This window comes from Halichoerus grypus, chromosome 3 (assembly GCF_964656455.1).
Source record: "Halichoerus grypus chromosome 3, mHalGry1.hap1.1, whole genome shotgun sequence".
NCBI lineage: Eukaryota > Metazoa > Chordata > Mammalia > Carnivora > Phocidae > Halichoerus > Halichoerus grypus.
Window position 1 is genome coordinate 160,006,286 of NC_135714.1, and position 15,291 is coordinate 160,021,576.

Sequence of the window (15,291 nt, forward strand, 5' to 3'; positions counted from 1 at the left end):
CTCCGGAAACCTGGGCGCGAGGAGCCTGGGAAGGGCTGCCCCTCTGGCGTGCAGCCTCCCCGGCACAGCCCGCTCCGGCCCCGGGAAGGGCAGCTCTCGAATTACAACAAAAGGGGCTGGAGGCCGGGCCTGCTGCCGTGGCCGCCTCCCGGGAAGGGGGTGGGTCCGGGGAGGGGTTTGCCTTCCGACTCTCGTTAAAAGCACCGGGAAAAGCGTAAAGGAGCGACTCCAGCCTGCGGCGGCCACAACGTGAAGCCCGCTTTCTCCAGCGGCCTGAGACGTCGGCTCGCCCCCACTGCTCGGGAAAGGGGGTCAGCGGCGACGGGCGCGGAGAGGGACCACCGTGGGAAGTGCTGGCCCCTGCTGCCCTGCTGCCAAGTAAGAGCGCTCCCTGCCTCTCCCCTCCCCGCGGCGGTAGGCAGGGAAGCGGGAGCGTCCCGGTGGGGTCTCCAGGCTCCACTCCCTGCGGAGCTGCCTCTCGGCGGTGCTCGGGGTTCCCGGGACCTGTGCGGCGGACACTCCGAGCGAGGGCTACTTGCTCGGAGAGATGCTAGGACCCGCAGGCTAACGGGGTGCCCTTTCCGACTCGGGCCGACCCGCCCAGCCCCACCTCTCCTGAGCCAGACGAGGCCATGCAGCTGGCGCGCCCCGGAGAGCAGGGCGCTCGGTTCCTTGCTTGCTGGGGGCGCCCGCGACCCGGCAGGACGGAGCTAGTCGAGGCTCTGGCGCTCTAGGTGCCTAGGAGGGTGAGGCGGGGGGCCAGGGATACGCGGAGTTAGGGCTTTTGAGGAGGTGGAGCGCGCGCGGGGAGCGGCCTGGAATATGTCTCGGGTGCTGCGGCTTTGGGGATACGGAGCGCCCCGGGCTGGGGCAGAGTGGGTGGGGGCCATCGGGGCTGTGCCTGGGTGCTTTAGTGCCCACTGCCTCGGAATTGGGCCTTCTCCCCAGCCTGCTGGAAAGGCTCGGCTGAGCGCCGGAGAGCCCTGAGTCCCGTGCGAGGACCGGCGCGATCCGCACGCGAGGTATTCCCTCCCACGTCGCCCGGGCTCGTCCCGGGACCCAGGCAACCTCTCCCGCCGTTGTCACAGAGAGGCCCTGGAGTAAGAAAGAACCAGCACAAGCTACCCCGCGAGTCGTGCATGCAGGGTCGCCCCGGGGGTAGAGCAAATCTTAGTCTAATGCGGATACTCCGACGGTCCTCAGTGCCTGCAGTTTTTACGCAGGCGCTTTGGCCACTGCGCTCTGCACACATTCCTCCCAACCCCAAATTTGGGAGCCTTCTAATGTAGCAGCCTGCTGGAGGTGGCAGAAGTCAGCGCCGGAATAGAAATGACTGGAAGAAACAAGCGGAGACCACCAAAAAAACCAGCGCGGGTAGGGTGAGGGGACGCGGCGGAACTGGCGGGGGGGGGGGGGGGCGGGGGCACTGAACTACTCAGGATGCTTGGAAACCTCAGGTCCAGGTGAGAACGATGTGCATGAAAGTCAGAAACATGCCCCAAATTAATTTTGCCCCCTAAAATCTTTGAACTGCGGAGTTCTTAAAAGCAGTCCAATCGTTTCTTTTTGAAGAGAAGGAAAAGCACTGAAGCTCAAGGCCCCTGAGTTGGTCAGTGTGGGGCCTCGAAACCCCTTCCCTTACTCCAGCTCCTCCCTTATGCCACCGCGAGCCTGTCTGTCCAGGAACCCCCCAAAGCCCATTTGTCACCCTTGCTGGAATTATTTAGTTATTTATGGTGTATTCTGTACTTAAAATGGTCAGGGATGGGGCTTAAGAGGAAGGCAAAGTGTTCATTTCCCTGGTCAGTGCCCAGATGAGTGAGTGACTCACTGGACCTGCCTCAGCTAAATCATTCACTCGTCTCCCTCTTCCTTTTGTCCTGTTCTCCTTCATGGTCCCTAGTATCTGCCTTGGGAAGGACCATCAAACCCATGGCAAAGTGTATGCCCCATGGGCCCCTGGAGCTCTTGGGGGCCCAAGAAGACCCAGTCTCAGTGGTGTGTGTATGCATGAATCTGTTGGTCTCCCTGTGACTTTGTGTTAAAAAGTTACTTGGTCTAAGTGAATATGAAACTTAGGTCTTAGGACCTTAGGAAAATTCTGCAAAGAGGCTTCTGTGTGTCTCCTTTCCAGCTGGGTTCCTGGCCTGGCTTCTCCTGGCCTTTTGCCACGTCCTTGTCATCTGACCTCTGGATGACCAGTGTGGAAGGGTCTTTCTTGTGAGGGAAACAGATTTTCTGTGCTCTGGGGATGGCCATCGGTGAAGCTTTGTGATGTCCACCCAGGTTCTGCAGTGTGTATTTAAAAATTATTTTATATTCTGAAAAACTTCAAATATGCACGGAAGTAGAGAGAAGGCCCCCATATCTTCTCACCCAGCTTCAGATTATCAATATTTTGCCACACTTGCTTGTAACTATCCCTCTGCTCTCTCTTCTTTCATTGAAGTATTTTAAAGCAAATGCCAGATTTCAGATTTGATAATCATTCCATCCCTGTGTATTTCAGTGTGATCTTGAAAAATATTAAATAACCGTGATGCCATTATTACACCTAAGAAAATTAACAATGATTCTTTACTATCATCTAATACCCAACCCATATGCAAAAATTTCCCAGTTTTCCCCCAAATGCCTTTGTAAAGGTGATCTGAGTTCTGTTGGTTTTTATAATCTATGTTTATATCATATGTTATTCCTTTCAAACTATGTTTCTATCCACTGTGTCATTCGGTCATTATGACGCCCCACTAAAGAGTGAGATGAGTCTTGAATTCATTTTACGCCTGAGTAAACTGGCAAAGAGATAAGCTGTCCAGGTGGCATAGCCGGCGATTGGCGGAGCCAGGACCCGACCCAGCCTCCTCCTTCCTGGGCGGCGGTGGTTCTATTTCTCAGTGCCGTTCCTGGACTATCAGCTGTTCTCCAAAGCGTTCATCTTGGCTCTCGCTTCATCCTGAGCTGATCACTTCCTAAACACCTGCTGTCAGAAATCCCTGTGTAAATATTGAGTAATTGGCCATTTGGCACTTGAGGCAAATCAGCCGCAAAGTCAGGAAGCCTGGGTTTATTTCCCAGCTTGTTATGAAATTGTAGGAAAACAATGTCCCTCTTGAGGACTCGAGGTGGCCCTCTCTGAACTAGGAAGCATTCCCCCCCCCCCCCCCCCCGCCATTCTCGGGCTCCTGGATCTGGGAGTGGGACGAGTGAAAAGACTATAGCTGTAATTCCTGGACAAGACCAAGGCCCCAAAAAGAAATCTCATTGAGAACAGTTGCCCCTCCTGGAGTGCTGCCTGAGTATTCTGGCAGCTGGAATCTTTTGTCGGGAGATTCCTAACTCCGATGACGGAGAAGAGGCTTCCCTCTGAAGTCCTTCATTCACGGACAACTTTGTTTATTCTGCCGCTGTCCGCTGGGGATACAGAACACCAGAATTTTGTACTTTTAGCCTTTTCATTACTTGTGTTTATTTGCTTTGAAGTCGGGTGATAGATCCTTTTTACATCTTACTAGTAAGGCTCATGAATTGGAATTCTTCCTTGGCTGGCCATGTGGGAAAATGGAATCTCTTATGTCGTCACCCCTAGATTTTCCGCTTGTATGTTCATTGCCCTGAAATAGACATTGGATGAGCAGATCTTCCGTAAAACAGCCAGTCAGGGACAGTGAAACTGGCTGCTTCAATCCCATTATTCAACTGTAGGGACCCATCGGGGCCCTGCATTGACCTGGAGTCACACTGTCTTCTGGGAACCACCAGTTCTCTTCCCCTTCACGGATAGGCGGGCTCCGTGGGGATATAGTTTCTCGGTGATTGCATGTCCGTGGTGGCAAGTTGCTTCCTTCCTTTGACAGCTTCGGGAGCATTGGGAGGTATAGTTCCCTGCTCCCAGGGCTGCCTGGATTCGGAACAACTTGTGATGACGACTGTTTTATTTCCCTCTGGGGAAGGGTCTTGGCCATCCGTCGCATGGCCATGTCACACGGACTCAGCTGCGCTGTGGACCCTGGCTGGGTCTTGAGGCCTCAGATGAAGTGGCCGCAACCTGCCCTGCTCCAGGCCCACAGAACCAGCGGGACTAGCAAGCGTGGGCCAGAGAAGGAAGGGCCAAGCAGATTCTGCAGACGAGCATCCGCAGGACGCGCTGGGTCGCTTCTGTCCCGCAGCCATGTCCAGTCTGAAGTGAGTTCAGACCTTCTTGTGTTAGCGATTCTAGCAGTGCTCCTGCTGTTGGGCATGGCGCATGCCTGGCGGGGAACACAAGTTGGCCAGGTGTGCGGGCTAGTCGTCCCCCTCGCCACCTGTGTCTGAGAAGCCTTCAGGCACCAGGACCATCCTTTCGAGGGGGATAAAGCATGAGGGTGACAGTTTAGATAAGATTTCCGTCCAGATTTCAGAAAAATCTTTTCGCACTTCTCTTGGCAGAAACAGCATACCCAGGCAAGTTTCGTGTGGCAAGGATGGGTGTAGAGTGAGAGTGGGCTCAGCAGAGAGTGAGGATGTAATTAGGGTCACAGTTAATTTCTTCTTGCCCAAGGCTTTTGATCCCTTTGTTTGGAGTATTTTTAACTTCGTGTTATAATATCATGGGTGAATGATGACACATTTTTTTTGTTTTTTTCATTGTCAGAATCTCTGTTACATAAGCAGACACAGCTAGTCCCATGGAGGTTTTGTGCAAACTACCATATGTCCTCCTTGATGCATCCCCAACACGATGCTTGTGTGGAAAACCATGCTGCTTGCCTATAAAGCAGACAACTTATGAGAACAGAATTTAACGTAGATGACTTGTGAACAACTTACTTTGCTCAGTTTCTTTACAGTGTCCTTGAACTTGGATCCATGAACTCCCCCGCCCCCACCCCAGCCTTGTCCTGGGGCACCACTGCAGCAATGAGATAGATATCTTTCCAGAGTGCCAGCACGACCCAAAGATCTAGTAAGATCTTTTCTTAAATTTCTAATTCAAATACCAATATCCTTTCCTAAATATCTTTCTAAATCAAATACAAATATAAAATGGAGTACATTTTTAAAGTCAACTCCTCCCCCTCCCCGGGAATAGCATATATAGGTAAAATGGCACCAATCCTAAGCATACATATGTGTAAACTTTTGTTTTTATTGTGGTAAAATAGACATAACTTAAAACTCACCATTTTAACCATTTTTAAGTGTACAATTCAGTGGCATTAAGTACATTCGACTTTTTCATCTTCCCAAACTGAAACTCGGTTCCTATTAAACACTAACTCCCTATTCCCGCACCTCCCAGACCCTGAAAACCATCATTCTACTTTCTGTGTTTCTAAATTTGACGACTCTAGGTACCTTGTATAAGTGGAATCATATGGTACTTGGTCTTTTGGTGACTGGCTTATTTCACCAAACATATGTATCCTCAAGATTCATCCACGTTGTAGCATGTGTCAGAATTACCTTCTTAAGGGAATAATATTCCATTGTATGGATAGACCACATTTTGTTTATTCATTCATCCCTCAACGGACACTTGAGTTGCTTCCACTTTTGGTTATTGGGAATAATGCTGCTATGAACATGGGTGTACAAATACTTGTTCTGGATGAATTTTTACAAAATGAACATACCCTTATTAACTACCACCTAGATCAAGAGTTGAAGGTTACCCAGAGTGCAGGGATTTACAGGGAGGCAGGAGATGTCAATTACATGTCAATTACATGTCCGGCTTCCCCTCCTTCAACTACACCTCAGGGGCTGGGGATTGGTTGCTCATTTTCTCTACCGTGAGGCAGTTTGGAAGAGATGTTTGAAAAACACAGTTTATAATGTAAAAGGCCCGAAGATGGGTTTTGAGATTTAAGCAGCTTCTTTCCTTAGGGGAAGATAAGATTTAAGCAGCTTCTTTCCTTAGGGGAAGATAGTACCGCATATTTGCGGTTTGCAGTCGCAGCTGTGTTAACGCATGACCATTAAGGATAGTCCGCCCAGGCTTTCCCTGGAAGAAGGGGGCTCACACCCACCTGGAGAACTGCCCTTTTATCAGCTGCCACTGGAGCCTGAGTTTTAAGCCTGGAGGGAAAATCATGTGGCCATGTCCTGCCTTCCTTTCTTCCTTTCCTTCCTTCCTCCTTCCCTGCTGACCCAGTCCTCTCTCTCTTAACTAAATTGGTTTATTAGTGGCCTTCTATGTACCAGACACTCTGCCAGCCACCGTAGGAGACACCACGATGAATAAGGCATGATATTTGACGTGTGTATTTAAAATGAAATCGTCCGTCAAGAATAATACTCTGATGGCTGGCAGCCAACCCCTCGGTGCCCACCTAGTGCCAACAGCAGCCTCAGAGCACAGCCAAAGAATTTGTGGAGTTTGGGCTTGTTGCAACACATGAAAAGAGGAAGACTATCCATCTGGTTACCTAGAATTCCTCTAGCATGCCCATAACCAAAGGGTAAGAATAATTTTTTTAAAGACTTTTAAGCTGGGGGTACCTGACTGGCTCAGTTAGTAGAGCATTGACTCTTGATAGCCGGGTCATGAGTTCGAGCCCCACGGTGGGTGTAGAGATTACTTAAAAAAATAAATAAAATACTTTTAAGCTGCCTTGAATTCAGGTGCTCTGTTTGAGAGCATTCTACTAAAAATGATGTTTAGAGACTATTTTAATGATGAAAAAAAAACCCTAAAATTTACACATTGGTCTCTAATCCTTTTCAGAAAATCAGGCACTGTTGATTTTTCTTGAATTGATAATCTCCAGGTGTTTTTCCTTCCCCACAAAGCCGTGCCCGTCCCTCCAGCCCCCAACCAACCCCCTATGCCATCAGTTACACCATCGTAACATTACCCAGCATCAGGAGAGTTGCTGGTCTCCTCATTGGCCTCCTTTCCCTTGGTCTTAACCCATGCGAAACCATCTTTCATGCAATAACCCCAGTGACCTTTCAAGGGCAGGGGGTGGTAACCTTTTTCTCCAGGGATGGACAGCAAATATTTTAGACTTTACAGTCCATTTGTGCTGTGTTGCTTGTTGGTCAAGCCTGCTATTTTAGTGGGAGAACAGCCACAGATAACAAGTAAAGAAATCATTATGGCTGTGTTCCAATAACATTTTATTTCCAAAAACTGTATTTATAGATTTGGCCCATGGGCTGCAGTTTGCTGACTAGTGCTCTAGGTCACAGATCTGCCCCCCATCGCCCTCCCGCTTGCCGTTCATTGGCTCCTTATTCCCGAAAGGAAAATTCGGCATTTCTTAGCATGATGTTCAAGTTCCGTCTTGGCTGGCCCTCTGCTTGCTTCTCTACCCCCACCTCTTGCACTTCCCACCACACCCAGCGCTTCTACTTTTCATCTGGTAATTGGAACCGCACACGGCTCCCCAAAATACCCTGCGTGATTTCAGACCTGCTGCCTGGAATGATCTCCCCACCCCCAGTCTTGTCAAACTCAAACTTTCCTCCAGAACCTGCGCAGTGTCAGCTGTCTGAGCCTTTCCCGCTCCTCATCCCCACCCGTGAGCAGCGCCTCCCTGTTTCGTTTCTGTGCCTTTTCCTGCACAATTATTGCCTCTCTAAGTATAGTGTGAACTCCTTGAGGGCAGAACCCACGTCAGATACATCTTTGAATTCCCAACACCTAACAGCATTTGTCATGCAGCAGATGCTTCATAAATACATACTACTAACATGAAGTGTCATTTAAGTTGATTTTTTTTAACAGCATAATTGAGATGTAATTCACAGACCCTACACTTCCCCCATTTAAAGTGTTCAGGTCAGTGGATGTTAGTGTTTTCACAGATATGTGCACCCATCGCCACGGTCAATTTTAGAGCATCTCATTGCCAGAAAGAGGTATCTGTGCCCTTCACCTATCCCCTGCTTCTCCTCCCACTCCCCTCCCTCACTCCCCTCCCCCGCTCCCCACCTCTACTCCTGCTAGTCTACTTTCTGCCTGTATGTGCCAATTCTGGATATTTCATATAAATGGAATCATATATATAGCTTCTTTTACTTCACATAATGTTTTCAAGCCTTATTTCTGTTGTGGCATGTGTTCATACTTAATACCTTTTTATGGCCAAATAATGGACCATTCATTGTATGGATAGACCCTGTTTTGTTTATCCATTCACTATTTTTTTTTAAAGATTTTTATTTATTTATTTGACAGAGAGACACAGCGAGAGAGGGAACACAAGCAGGGGGAGTAGAAGAGGGAGAAGCAGGCTTCCTGCAGAGCAGGGAGCCCAATGCGGGGCTCGATCCCAGGACCCTGGGATCATGACCTGAGCCAAAGGCAGACACTTAATAACTGAGCCACCCAGGCGCCCCTGTCCATTCACTATTGATGGACGGTGGTTGTTTCCACCTTTTGGCTATTACGAATAGTGCTGCTATGAACATTTGTATACAAGTTTTTGTTTGAACATCTGTTTCCAATTCTCTTGGCTATATAAATAGGAGTGGAATTGCTGGGTCATGTGGCAATTCTGTGTTTATCTTTTTGAGGAATTGCCAAACTGTTTTCCAAAACGGCTGCACCATTTTACATTCCCACGAGTAAAGTATGGAGGTTCCAATTTCTCCGCATCTTCACCAACACCTACTTTTTCCCCCGCTAAAAAAAAATCCTAGCCATCCTAGTGTGTGCAAAGTGGTATTTCATTAAAGTTTTGTGTTTTCCCTGGTGACTAATGATGTTGAACATCTTTTCAGGTGTCATTGAGCATTTGCATATCTTCTTTAGGGAAATGTCTGTTCAAGTCCTGTGCCCATTTTTAAATTGGGCTGCTTATCTTATTCTTATTGCATTATAGGAGTTTTTATATGTTCTGGATACTATAGCCCTTTCAGAAATATGATTTACAAATATTTTCTCCCATTTTGTGCATCGTCTTTTCACCTTCTTGGTAGTGTCTCTTTGTTTTTCAGTTCATATCACATTTACTCAGCATTTATTCTATAATGGACCCAGGAGATCGAGATTATGTGCTCTCCAGAGGGTTCACAGTCTTGAAAGGGAGACAGACACGCAAACAGTACAACAAATACTTGATCAATATGCCTTTTTCTACCGCTACTACTGCTGCCCTAGTTCATGAAACATCTTAGTAGTGCCTTTTGATGCACAGAAGTTTTAAATTTTGATGAAGTACAATATATACGTTTTTAATTTGTTGCCTGTGCTTTTGGTGTCATATTTAAGAAACCATTGCCAAATCCAAAGTCATGAAGATTTACCCCTATGTTTTCTTCTACTAGGTTTATAGTTCAGCTTTTATATATAGGTGTTTGATCCATTTTGAATTAATTTTTGTAAATAGTGTGAAGGAGGAGTCCAACTTCTTTCTCTCTTATTTTTAAAGATTTTATTTTTTATTTGACCGGGGGGAGGGGAGAGAAAGAGAGGGAGAGAGAGAGACAGAGAGCAAGCACAAGCAGGGGGAGCAGCAGAGGGAGAAGCAGGCTCCCCGCTGAGCAGGGAACCCGATGCAGGGCTTGATCCCAGGACCCTGGGATCATGACCTGAACCGAAGGCAGATGCTTAATGGACTGAGCTGCCCAGACGCCCCATCTCTCTCTCTCTTTTAAAAGATTTTATTTATTTATTTAGTTAGTTATTTTAAAAGATTTTATTTATTTATTTGTCAGAGAGAGAGAGAGAGCGAGCACAAGCAGGGGGAGCAGCAGAGGGAGAAGCAGGCTCCCCGCTGAGCAGGGAACCCGATGCAGGGCTTGATCCCAGGACCCTGGGATCATGACCTGAACCGAAGGCAGATGCTTAATGGACTGAGCTGCCCAGGCGCCCCATCTCTCTCTCTTTTTTAAAAGATTTTATTTATTTATTTAGTTAGTTATTTTAAAAGATTTTATTTATTTATTTGTCAGAGAGAGAGAGAGCACAAGCAGGGGGAGCGGCAGGCAGAGGGAGAAGCAGGCTCCCGCTGAGTAAGGAGCCCGATGCGGGACTCAATCCCAGGACCCTGGGATGTAGGACTCGATCCCAGGGCCCTGGGATCATGACCTGAGCCGAAGGCAGATGCTTAACCGACTAAGCCACCCAGGTGCCCCCCCAACTTCTTTCTCTTCCATGTGGCTATCCAGTTATTCCAGCACCATTCATTTTACAGACTATTCCCCATTGAATGTTCTTGGTACCCTTGTCCAAATGAATTAATCATAAATATATGAGTTTATTACTAGACTCTCAGTTCTATTCCATTGATCTATAGGTCTGTCCTGTGCCAGTACCACACTGTCTTGATCACTGTTGCTTTGTATTACCTTTTGAAATTGGGAAGTATGAGACTTCCCACTTTGTTCTTTCTCAGAATTGTCTCGGCTATTCTGGATCCCTTAAAATTCCACATAAATTTTAGAATCAGCTTTTAAATTTCCATGAAAAGGACATTTGGGATACTAATAGGGATTTTGATGAATCTGTAGATCAATTTGTATTCTCATCTTAATGACAGACATTAAGTTTTCCAATCCATGAACATGGGATGTTTTTCCATTTATTTAGATCTTTAATTTCTTTCAACAATGTTTTGTAGTTTTCTGAGGATAAATTTTGCATGCCTTTGGTTAAATTTATTTCTAAATATTTTATTCTTTTTGATGCTATTGTAAATGGAATTAGTTTTGTAATTTCATTTTTGTATTGTTCTTTGAAAGTGAATAGAAACAGTTAACTTGTGCATATTGATCTTGTGTCCTGTAACCTTGTTGAACTCAGTTCTAATAGCCTTTTAGTAGGTTCCTTAAGATTTTTTTTTTATATATACACATGTGGATAGATTCCTAAACAAAGAGTAATAGTTGTTCAGGAGGTGGATATGTGGTGTTCTAGAACAGGGAACAGCAAGTGGCAGGGAAGTGTGGAAGCAGGTGTCTTCTGGGAACCACATGCCCTCAGTCAGTGTGGCGAGAGCTCAGGGTATGGGTGCGTGCCATGCCAGAGAGAGTGGGGGCATCCTGTAGCCACCAGTGGGAGCCATGCCATGCTTGGAAATGCAGTGAGAATATTAGAATCATTCCCAGAAGGAGGCCCAGAAAAGACTTGTGATCAGCACGATGGACAGTGATCAGGTCCAAAGGTAGCTGAGGAAGTCTGCCTTCCTCGGTAAGGGCAAGAACTGGTAGGTGGGTGTGTATATGCCACGACTCTGCAGATGCCATTACATCCAGGAATGATGATCAGTGACACAGTCCCAGCTGGCCTTGTGCAGCTGAGCCCGGCCAGCTTTGGTGATGTGGCGGTCGGGGCCTGTGGCTATTACTCACTGGGCTTCTGGAAGGGAGCCAGGGCTTCTGTGGACAGCAGAGTCCTGGATCACAGGCTCTTAACAAACTTGAGAACAGCACTCCTGCCCGCTCCTCTGTGTAGCCAGACCTTTCCAGACAAGCTGAAGATGCGGCTGCGGTCTGTGTGCTGGCTGCACCGTCCTTGCTGGCCCCGCAGGGTCTGATTCTCACCTGACGGGCTCAGGCCTGAACAGTTGATCCTTGAAGGCTGAGGTGGTATCACTTGAATGAGAGCTTGGCCTGGAAGCTAGGGGAGACCACAGAAAGTGGACAAAGCCAAGAGTGAGTCCTGCTGGGACTCGCCCTACCTGAGGCATGAGGGAAGCTAAGTAGGAGGTGCCTGCCTGGCCACTTTTGAGGGGCCATCTCTTCAAGAAACTGGTTTGTATATTCCCTCCAGCCCAGTATACTGTTACGGGCCCTGCCGAGTCCCGCCCTACCTGTCTGGGCCTGGACCAACCCTCCAGGAATTTGCATGCACTGGGTCCCATCCCCCACAACACTTCCTGCCCTAAATACGCAACGTGTTTGCAGTGATTGGATTGCTGACCAAGTCTGCACACCATTCTGGCTCTGGCTTTGGTTCTCCTCCCCTTCGAAAGGGTGCAGAAACTCAGACCAGTTTGGCTACTGATCCTTAGCTCTGGGAAACAGTGTGTGTGTAGATGGGGGGAGGTGGGAGAATGGTTAAAACCTGTTATCCAAGTGGTGTGTTAAGAGTGGTTAATGGGTCGGGCGCCTGGGTGGCTCAGTTGATTAAGCAACTGCCTTCGGCTCAGGTCATGATCCTGGAGTCCCGGGATCGAGTCCCGCATCGGGCTCCCTGCTCAGCTGGGGGGTCTGCTTCTCCCTCTGACCCTCTGCCCTCTCGTGCTGTCTCTCATTCTCTCTCAAATAAATAAATAAATAAAATCTTTAAAAAAAAAAAAAAGTGGTTGATGGATGAAGTGACACCCCTCCTGGGATTTTTTCCAGGTTCTTGCTGATTGTATATAATTGTACTAGTCACCACTCATCGAGCATTGCCATGAGCCAGTCACTGTCCTGGGCCCTCGATACCTCCTGTGCAGCTCACTAAGATGGTTTTAAGGCCCTTCTCTGTTTGCAGAAGCCAGATCAGGATCTGAGACCACTCTAGAGGCCAACACCCTGTTCTTTCCATTATTGTATGTTCTCTGGTAGTCTTCCTTTTTTTAGGGGCTAGGGATTGGTTAATTTGAACCCGAGGGGCCTCTTGGCCTCACACGGTTCCCGCTGCCATTTTAACAGAGCTGCCTTCAAGCGGCAGCATTGGGTTTGGATGTTCTCTGCCTCTCTCTATGGGCTCTGTGCTATAAAGATAAAACGCGTCTCTTGCAGACACTATATATATTTCTGATCCAGTCCGAGAGTCTCTACTGGGCACACTTTTTAAGAGTTGGAAATTGTACCTTCAGCCTCCCCAAGAAAGAGCCTGGTTAAAATGAGATTCCACCCAGAGCCAGAGGTGGACTGTGGGGAACCCCAGTTGATCACAACCAATTACGCCTGACAAAGGCCTCTTTCTGGAGGATGAAAAAAAAATTCAGCTTCATATGCTCCCCTTGTCACCATTTCCCTGTGCCCTGAACATTCCTGCTCCGGGGCCAGAAATAGACAGGATGGAGGTGGAATCTTTGGCCAGGGGCCAAATGGACCAGCCCTGGCCTAGCCTGGTATCAAAGTCTGCATTCTTGTCTGAGGTGGTTCAGAAAGGCCCCACCGTGCCCCAGCGCTTCCCTCATTCTCTGAGCACACCCCATTCACCAAAGGCAGCCTTCTTCCACAAAGGAATGTGTTCTGTGTGGGGCCAGAAGCAGCTCCAGGACCGCAGCTGGGGTCGCCTCCCGCGGTGCGCCCTAGGCCGAGAATGAGGACCATTCATCACTCCTGCTGATCCAGCAGGAATCCCTGGCGGTGAGGGTCTGAAGAAGGAGACAGCCCCCAGCCCACCCCTTGACCCCCTATCTGAATGCCGACATCTGGCAGCGGTGTTGAGCGGAGCATTCTGTCCGGGTGAAAGAATTCTGCTGAGTGCTTTGCTCCAGTGGTCAGCCAACACTAAGCAAGTGCCCTTTGCATCGTGGGCTGCTCGCTGCTCCTGGCTGGGGAGCGGTACCCTTGTTATGTGACGCTCCCCGTGTGGGGCAGGAAGGCCCCTTCCTGGGAGCTGCAGAGTACAAGATGTGGAGCCAGGGCTGGGAGGAATGATTCATTCATTTCCCTGCCTACAAAGGGCCTAGAAACGACAGGGCCAGTCATGCAAAGCTGGAGTGAGGACTGCTCTCGGAGGGCCCCAGACAGTCCTGTTGGTGGGCAGGCGGAGGGGGTGCCGTTGAGAGGATCAGCTTGCATAAGAGCAGTGCTTTCTGCTAAATGGTGTTTACAGTGTGTCCCCCACCCCCATCGGTGCGTGCCTTTGTTACTGACTGGGAATCAGTTGGTCACAAGGGGCATTTTTTGACTGGGTGCCCCAAAGTGAGGCATCAGTGGTAAGAGGCCATGGCTCGTCATATTGTTTAAGGCTACACTGGGGAAGTCAATAGCCACTTGACTTTTCAGAAAATATTTTTAGGCAGGCAAGTTCTATAGCACAGAATACCCTTTTTTTTTTTTTTTTTTTTCAGGTAGATGATGGAGTGATTCAGACAGGATTGCTTCTAGGGAAAGAAAAACATTTGAGTGGGTCCAAGGCTACTTGAGACTCAGATTTCTTTGGAATAGGCCTTTCATATTCTTTGCTAGGCAGAATGATTCAGCTGTGAAAATAGTAGCCTAAGAAAAGGACCTTGGAAATTCCAGTTTTACATTTTCTCCTTTGTATTTTGGAGCCCTGCTTGGTTAAAGTTAAGTAAAAGATTTTCAAATATTTATCCATTATGAAAACAGTGCCACTCTTGGAATCCTAGAAATCAGTGTTTCTAGAATGTACTGGAAAGTTCCTCAGGTGACATATGCTTTGAAGCTAAAGATGTCCTCAAAGAAGGATGTTTATCAGACCATTGAAGAAGCTCTGATCAGATGAGAAACTTGACAAGATCCAGGTTTAGAAACTCTTTTTCTCTCTCTGACCATGTCCCCGGCCCCAGCAAGATCAAGAAGCATTGGATGACTTAGACCCCACTTAAAAGTCTTATTTGCAGGGGTGCCTGGGTGGCTCAGTCGTTAAGCGTCTGCCTTCGGCTCAGGTCGTGATCCCGGGGTCCTGGGATCGAGCCCCGTGTCGGGCTCCCTGCTCCGCGGGAAGCCTGCTTCTCCCTCTCCCACTCCCCCTGCTTGTGTTCCCTCTCTCGCTGTCTCTCTTGCTGTCAAATAAATAAACAAAATCTTTAAAAATAAATAAATAAATAAATAAATAAATAAATAAATAAAAGTCTTATTTGCAGACACTGCAGACTCCCTAGAGCCCACCTTCCCATTGACCTTCACATACGGTGGCACCTCCCTAGCTTATACAGCACATGTGAAGACACGTATTGATTTAGGTAATTAAGCTTTTCTCCCATATCATATATTCTTTGGAGCAAATGTATATTTCTAGTTTTAAACTGCGTTGTTCCAAGAGCTGGATCCAGGAGGAACTACCTAAGCTCATCCCTGGGAGTTACCAGTTCCCCAAAATCTGAAGATCAAAATTAAATACAACCATTTCCATAATGCAGTTTAGCAACTTGCGGTTGGCATTTAAATCGCCTGACCCGAATCTAGCAGGCTGCACTTGTTTGAACCTAAACACTTTACCTGGTATTTTTGACCACCTACTGTGGATCAGGAACTTAAGAAATACGATCTTTGATTTTTATAACAATCCTGAAAAGTAGATGTTTCTTGTTTTCCCTCTAAAAAGTTGCTTTTAGGTACATATCGCTTCGGTTTTACAGATGAAATACAGAGACTTAGAAAATCTCAGTGTGCCTGAGGTCACAGAGCTGGGAAGTGGAAATGAGATTTGAAGCCTGTTTTGCATGC

The 15,291-nt window shown here is 47.8% G+C and overlaps 1 protein-coding gene across 11 annotated transcripts in view; it reads left to right on the forward strand.

Moving 5' to 3' along the window:
- Positions 1-207: 207 nt before the first annotated feature.
- LOXL2 (lysyl oxidase like 2) overlaps positions 208-15,291 on the forward strand; it is an 87,706-nt gene continuing 72,622 nt past the window's right edge. For 10 of the 11 annotated variants that reach the window (XR_013446596.1, XR_013446597.1, XR_013446598.1 and 7 more), the window contains exon 1: positions 208-378. The gene's annotated coding sequence lies outside the window, so the exon portion shown is untranslated. Of the gene's footprint in view, positions 379-1,223; positions 1,375-15,291 lie in introns of all 11 variants that reach the window. The other variant, XM_078069506.1, reaches the window with a different exon arrangement.